General features: G+C 62.0%; 1 protein-coding gene across 1 annotated transcript in view; it reads left to right on the top strand.

Annotated features, from left to right (window-relative positions):
• The first annotated feature begins 6 nt into the window (after positions 1-6).
• The window catches only part of Tle2 (TLE family member 2, transcriptional corepressor), a 39,103-nt gene continuing 34,290 nt past the window's right edge, over positions 7-4,819 (top strand). Inside the window, exon 1 of the mRNA XM_048810804.1 lies at positions 7-38. The gene's annotated coding sequence lies outside the window, so the exon portion shown is untranslated. The remainder of the gene's footprint in view (positions 39-4,819) is intronic.

Here is a 4,819-nt window from a genome sequence, read left to right as displayed (position 1 = left end):
AAAGACGAGTTCCAGCTCCTGCAGGCCCAGTACCACAGGTGAGCTGCGCGCTGCGCCCAGGTGGCCCCTGCGCCGGCGACACGGGCCGGAGGGCAGCCCCCCCACCCCCCGCACATGCGCTGGCGAGACTGAGTCCCGGGGGCTTGTCCTGTGCCAGGCTCTCTTCTAAGCACTTCCCCCGCGTGACTGGTCCAGAAAGGCCCATTTCACAGCCGAGAAAACCGAGTCATAAAGCCTTGGTGGCGCATGCCTGTCATCCCAGCGACTGGGGAGGCGGAGGCAGGAAGGATGGCAAGTTCAAGGCCAGCCTTAGCGACTTAGAAAGGATGTGTCCCAAAATAAAAAATAAAACGGGCTGGGATGTGGCTCAGTGGTAAAGGGCCCTGGGTTCAATCCCCAGTACCAGTGGAGAGAGAGAGAGAGAGAAACTGAGGGGTGGACATGTCATAATCTGCCCGGACACCCAGCCCCTGTGGTTTCTGAGCCCCCCCAGCTCCAATCCCAATTGGATAAAAGCTTTCCACAGCTGGATTTAGGGGCTGATCTTCCAGCTCTGCCCCCCCCCCCAAAAAAAAAGAATCTGCAGCCTGGTCACCCTTCCCTCTCTGACTTCAGGGGGAAGGTCTCTAGGCCGCTCTTCCAGTAGTATTGTCACATCTCTGAAGGGCTCGGGAAGGAGCTGGGGTTGTTCTGAAGCCCACAGAGGTTACAGATTTTCTGTAGGAAGCAGCAAAACAGATTCTCACCCAGACTTCCCGGCTCCAGAATGCAAGTTCCCAAGAATTGGCTGTCAGGAGGGGACTTGCAGCCCAGCACGGTGGTCACACCTGGGATCCCAGCGACGCAGGAGGCTTGGCTAGGAGGATCCAAAGTTTGAGGCCAGCCTCAGCAACTTAGGGAGGCTCAGTTTCAAATTATAAAGAAAAATGGGCTGGGGTGTGGCTCAGGGGTAGAGCACCCCTGGGTTCAGTCCCCAGGGTCTCCTTCCTGGGCACCTTCTGGATGAGGTCTCCGGCCCTTTGTAGATCTGGTTGCTCCAAGAAGAAAGGGGCACTTTTCTTTGTGGCTGTTTTAACGCTGCGCGGCCTTTTTTTGGGTGCTTCCCAGGACTGAGCATGAACCTCAGTTTTCTGGCTTCAAGCTCTTGCCCCATTTTTGTGCCCGTGTCCAGGAGAGGGACATGAGGCACTGGCAGCCGGAGGCCTGGAGCGGGCCTCCCTGCAGGCCCGGGAGCTTGTTCTGGTCCCATGGTGCCTGGTGGCCCCACTGCACGCGGAGCCCAGGTGCTGGTCCTTTGTGTCTGAGGGTCTGAGGGTGGCCACCAAGCCCATCCCCTCTCTGAGTGTTACTCCGTCCGTGAGGGGACCTGCCGTGTTGGGGGCAGACTCGGGACCCCCAGGTACAATGGCCCGGGGTGGCTGGAGCCTCAAGAAACACTGGATTCTGGGTGAAGGTGGGCGCTGGCCTCCCGGGCGGGGGTGGAGCGAGGGCTCCTGCCACCCAGCTGCCCTTGGGTGGTGGTTTTCAGCTGCAGTTGGCACAGCACCTTATTTTATTTGTCTGTTTTTATGTGGGGCTGAGGCTCGAACCCAGGGCCTCGCATGTGCTGCACGAGCCCCGGCCCAGCCCTGCTGTCGGGTTGGTAACGGTGGCAACAGATGGACATTTGTAAAAAACTTTCTTAGTTGTAGACAGACACAATAGTTTTACTTTTCTGTGGTGCTGAGGATGGAACCCAGCGCCCACACATGCCAGGCAGCGCTCTGCCACCCAGCCATCACCCCGCCCCCCGCCCAACACGGTGACGTTTTCTTTCTTATTTTCACGTCTTGTCCTTTGGATTGTTTGGGATTTTGTTTTGGGGTTGACCCGGGGGCTCTACCACTGAGCCACATCCCCTGCCCTTTTCAGTTCTTATTTTGAAACGTCTTGCTGAGTGGCCCAGGCCAACATCAGACTTGCCATCCTCCTGCCTCAGCCTCCCAAGGCCTCCAGGGTGACAGGCGCGGCCTCCGCACCTGACCAACAAATGCATCTTTTCAAAGAATCTAGAAAAGCTTGTGGGGCCAAAGTGACTCTGCGGTGAGGGACCCTGCTGTGGTGGACGGGGTGCCAGGCTCCAGTGCTGGCTCGCAGATCAAGAAGCATTTGTTGAGTGCTTGCTGTATGCTGGGTTCTGTTGAAGGGCTCACCCTGGCCTGGGAGGCGGGTCCTTACAGAGGAGGACAGGGTCCCAGGGAGCCCATGAGGGGCACGTGCCCCTCCAGGGCAGCAGCGTGGGGAGGTGCAGCCAGGCCAGCTGGGGCTCTTTGTCCTGGGGGCTGGGGCAGCATGCTGAGCCCCCTGCCCAGGGGCCTGGGTTGAACCCACCTGGAGGACAGGACTTACTTGGCGCCCCCAGTCCTTTTCCGGGTCTGGCGCCTCCCTGCTGGCTCTCCCCCACGCCCGTGACCTGGAGGGTCTTGGAGAGGTGCCCACGGCTCATTCTTACTGGGACAGCCTGAAAGAAGTCACCTGGGCACTGACCCTGGTGTGCAAATGTGCAAGGTGTGTCTTTGCTCAGCACAAGGTGAATCAGTGGGGGCAGCTCTCCCAGCCCTCTCCCCAAAGTGTACCCCAAGGAAATGCAGGCCCGCAGCTGAGCCAGGATCCCTGGGTGTCCAGTCGGAAGCTGTACCTGGCACTCTGGGGCCTCCCTCAGCCTCTTCGCCAGTCCGGATTTGTGTCTGGAGAGTTCTTCCCCTTGGTTGAATTCCTCCCCTTGGGCTGCTTCCTGGCTGTGTGACCTTGAGCCAGCTGCTCACCCTCTCTGGGCATCCACTGCATCTGTAAAAGGAGTATGAGTAGGGTTCAGCTGACGTCATGGGTGTTCTGAGAGGGCTCGCTCTGGCTCGGGTCGTGGCTGTGATTTTCGTGACTCTTCTGCCACCGCAGCCTGGTCTCCTGATCCGCCTTACAGCTTCCCCTGCGCAGTCCAGCCGGACGCACCTGCCCAGGAGAGCTGTGCTCCACCCTCCGAGGGACTGGTCTTGCCCTGGGGGGTGCCGGGCGGGGGGCTCTGCTTCCTGCCCCCGGGGACCTGCGCACCAGCCCTTTCCCTCCCCCCTTGTGCGTCCTCAGCCTGAAGCTCGAGTGTGACAAGCTGGCCAGTGAGAAGTCCGAGATGCAGCGCCATTATGTGATGGTAAGGTCCCCAAGCCTCCTGCCCCCCAGCGGCTGCCAGCTCCGGAGCCCGAGGGCTTGGGTGGCTCTCATTCAGCCGCCCCGCTGGCCTGGCTGCCCGCCTAGGTAGTGGCCGAGGTGCCAAGCCGCCGGGTTGCAGCCCGGGCCTGCCAGGTCCCCGGCTGTCCTTGGCAGCCACTGGAGGAGGAGGCACCGCTGTGGAAGCAGCAGCCAGGAACTGGAACTGTCGTGGGGGAGCGTCCCGTCCCTCCACCTGCTGGGCCCTGGCATCCGGCACTTAACCCCTCCCTGCCCGTGGGCGCTGGCAGGGTGACCTCAGAACCTCCACCCGTGCCCCTAGCCCTGTGGGCTGGGCGGGCAGAGCTTGATGCTGCTGCTGGACTTGGGGTGTGGGTGGCTCCTCCTGCTCCTGGCTGCCACCTCCCTTCGTCTCTGAGGCCGGCCTACCCCGTCTGTCCCCACAGTACTACGAGATGTCCTACGGCCTGAACATCGAGATGCACAAGCAGGTGTGTCTGGGTCCCCGGCTGTCCCCAGCCCAGAGGAGCAGCTCCCTCACCCTGCTACCCTGCCACCTCCTACGTGTCCTTCGTGACATCAGGGGAGGGGACCATGTGCCCATAGGGTGTCACCCAGGAGGCCCCTGGCCCTCTGGGCTGGGCTCCTGCCACCACCCTGACCTGGGGTGTCGGGGACCCCCTCCGTCCCAGGGAGCCTTCCCCTGCAGCCGCGCGGCCATCGCCTCCGGGTGCCCATGGCCCCTGGGCTGAAGAGCCTTGCCCAGCCTGGTGTCACCCTGCCCTGCCCCCCGGGACTGACACCTCTGTGTTCCAGGCTGAAATCGTCAAGAGACTCAACGGCATCTGTGCCCAGGTCCTGCCCTACTTGTCCCAGGAGGTGAGCCCGACCTGCAGGAGCCGGCACCGGGGCCGGCCCTTCCTGCTGCCTGCGCTGGGTGCCCTGGGACTCCCCTCTGGGCCTCCCTGAAGGCAGCGCTCCAGTGAGGGGGGGTGGGGAGTGTGGTGCCCCTGCTCAGGCCAGGGTGTGGGCAGGGCTGGGGCGGTCACATGGGCTCGTGGGCGAGTGCCACCCATGCACAGGGGCGCAGACAGGGCTGCAGGGTGGAGCGCACCTCACCCACGTCTCCTGGGCAGCCAGCTCTTCCCCGTTGGCCTGGGGTCCAGGCTTGCCAGCCTCATGCCCCCTAGCTTGTGATTGCCCCCTGGCCCCACCTCATCTTCCCAGGGACAGCCCCGAGGAGAGGGCACTGGGAGCCTCCCAGCCTCAGGCTTGAGGCTTTCCTCTCCAAACAGGCTTCCTGGTAGCCAAGGCAAAAAGGAGCCGGTGGATTCTGGCGTCTAATGTCAGTTTGAGGAGAGACACTCTGAGGCAGAACTGCATTAGGAAGTGACCCTGAGCCTGCACTCCTGTCCCAGCCCAGCAGGAAGCAGGGGCTCCAGGGCAGTTCTCAGCACAGACTCTGAGCGCTTAGATCAGGACGTCCCAGGACAGTGGCGCAGGTTGCATCTTTTACTGGCTGGGTTTCACTCACAGGAAGTGGCCCAGGTTTCTCTGGCCACCGGCCTTTCCCCAGGTGTCTGCGCGTGCGTGTACACACACACACACACACACACAC

This window comes from Marmota marmota, unplaced genomic scaffold (assembly GCF_001458135.2).
Source record: "Marmota marmota marmota unplaced genomic scaffold, marMar, whole genome shotgun sequence".
In the NCBI taxonomy this organism is placed as follows: domain Eukaryota; kingdom Metazoa; phylum Chordata; class Mammalia; order Rodentia; family Sciuridae; genus Marmota; species Marmota marmota.
Note: the sequence above shows the minus strand (reverse complement) of the source record. Positions and strands in the feature narration are given on the sequence as shown.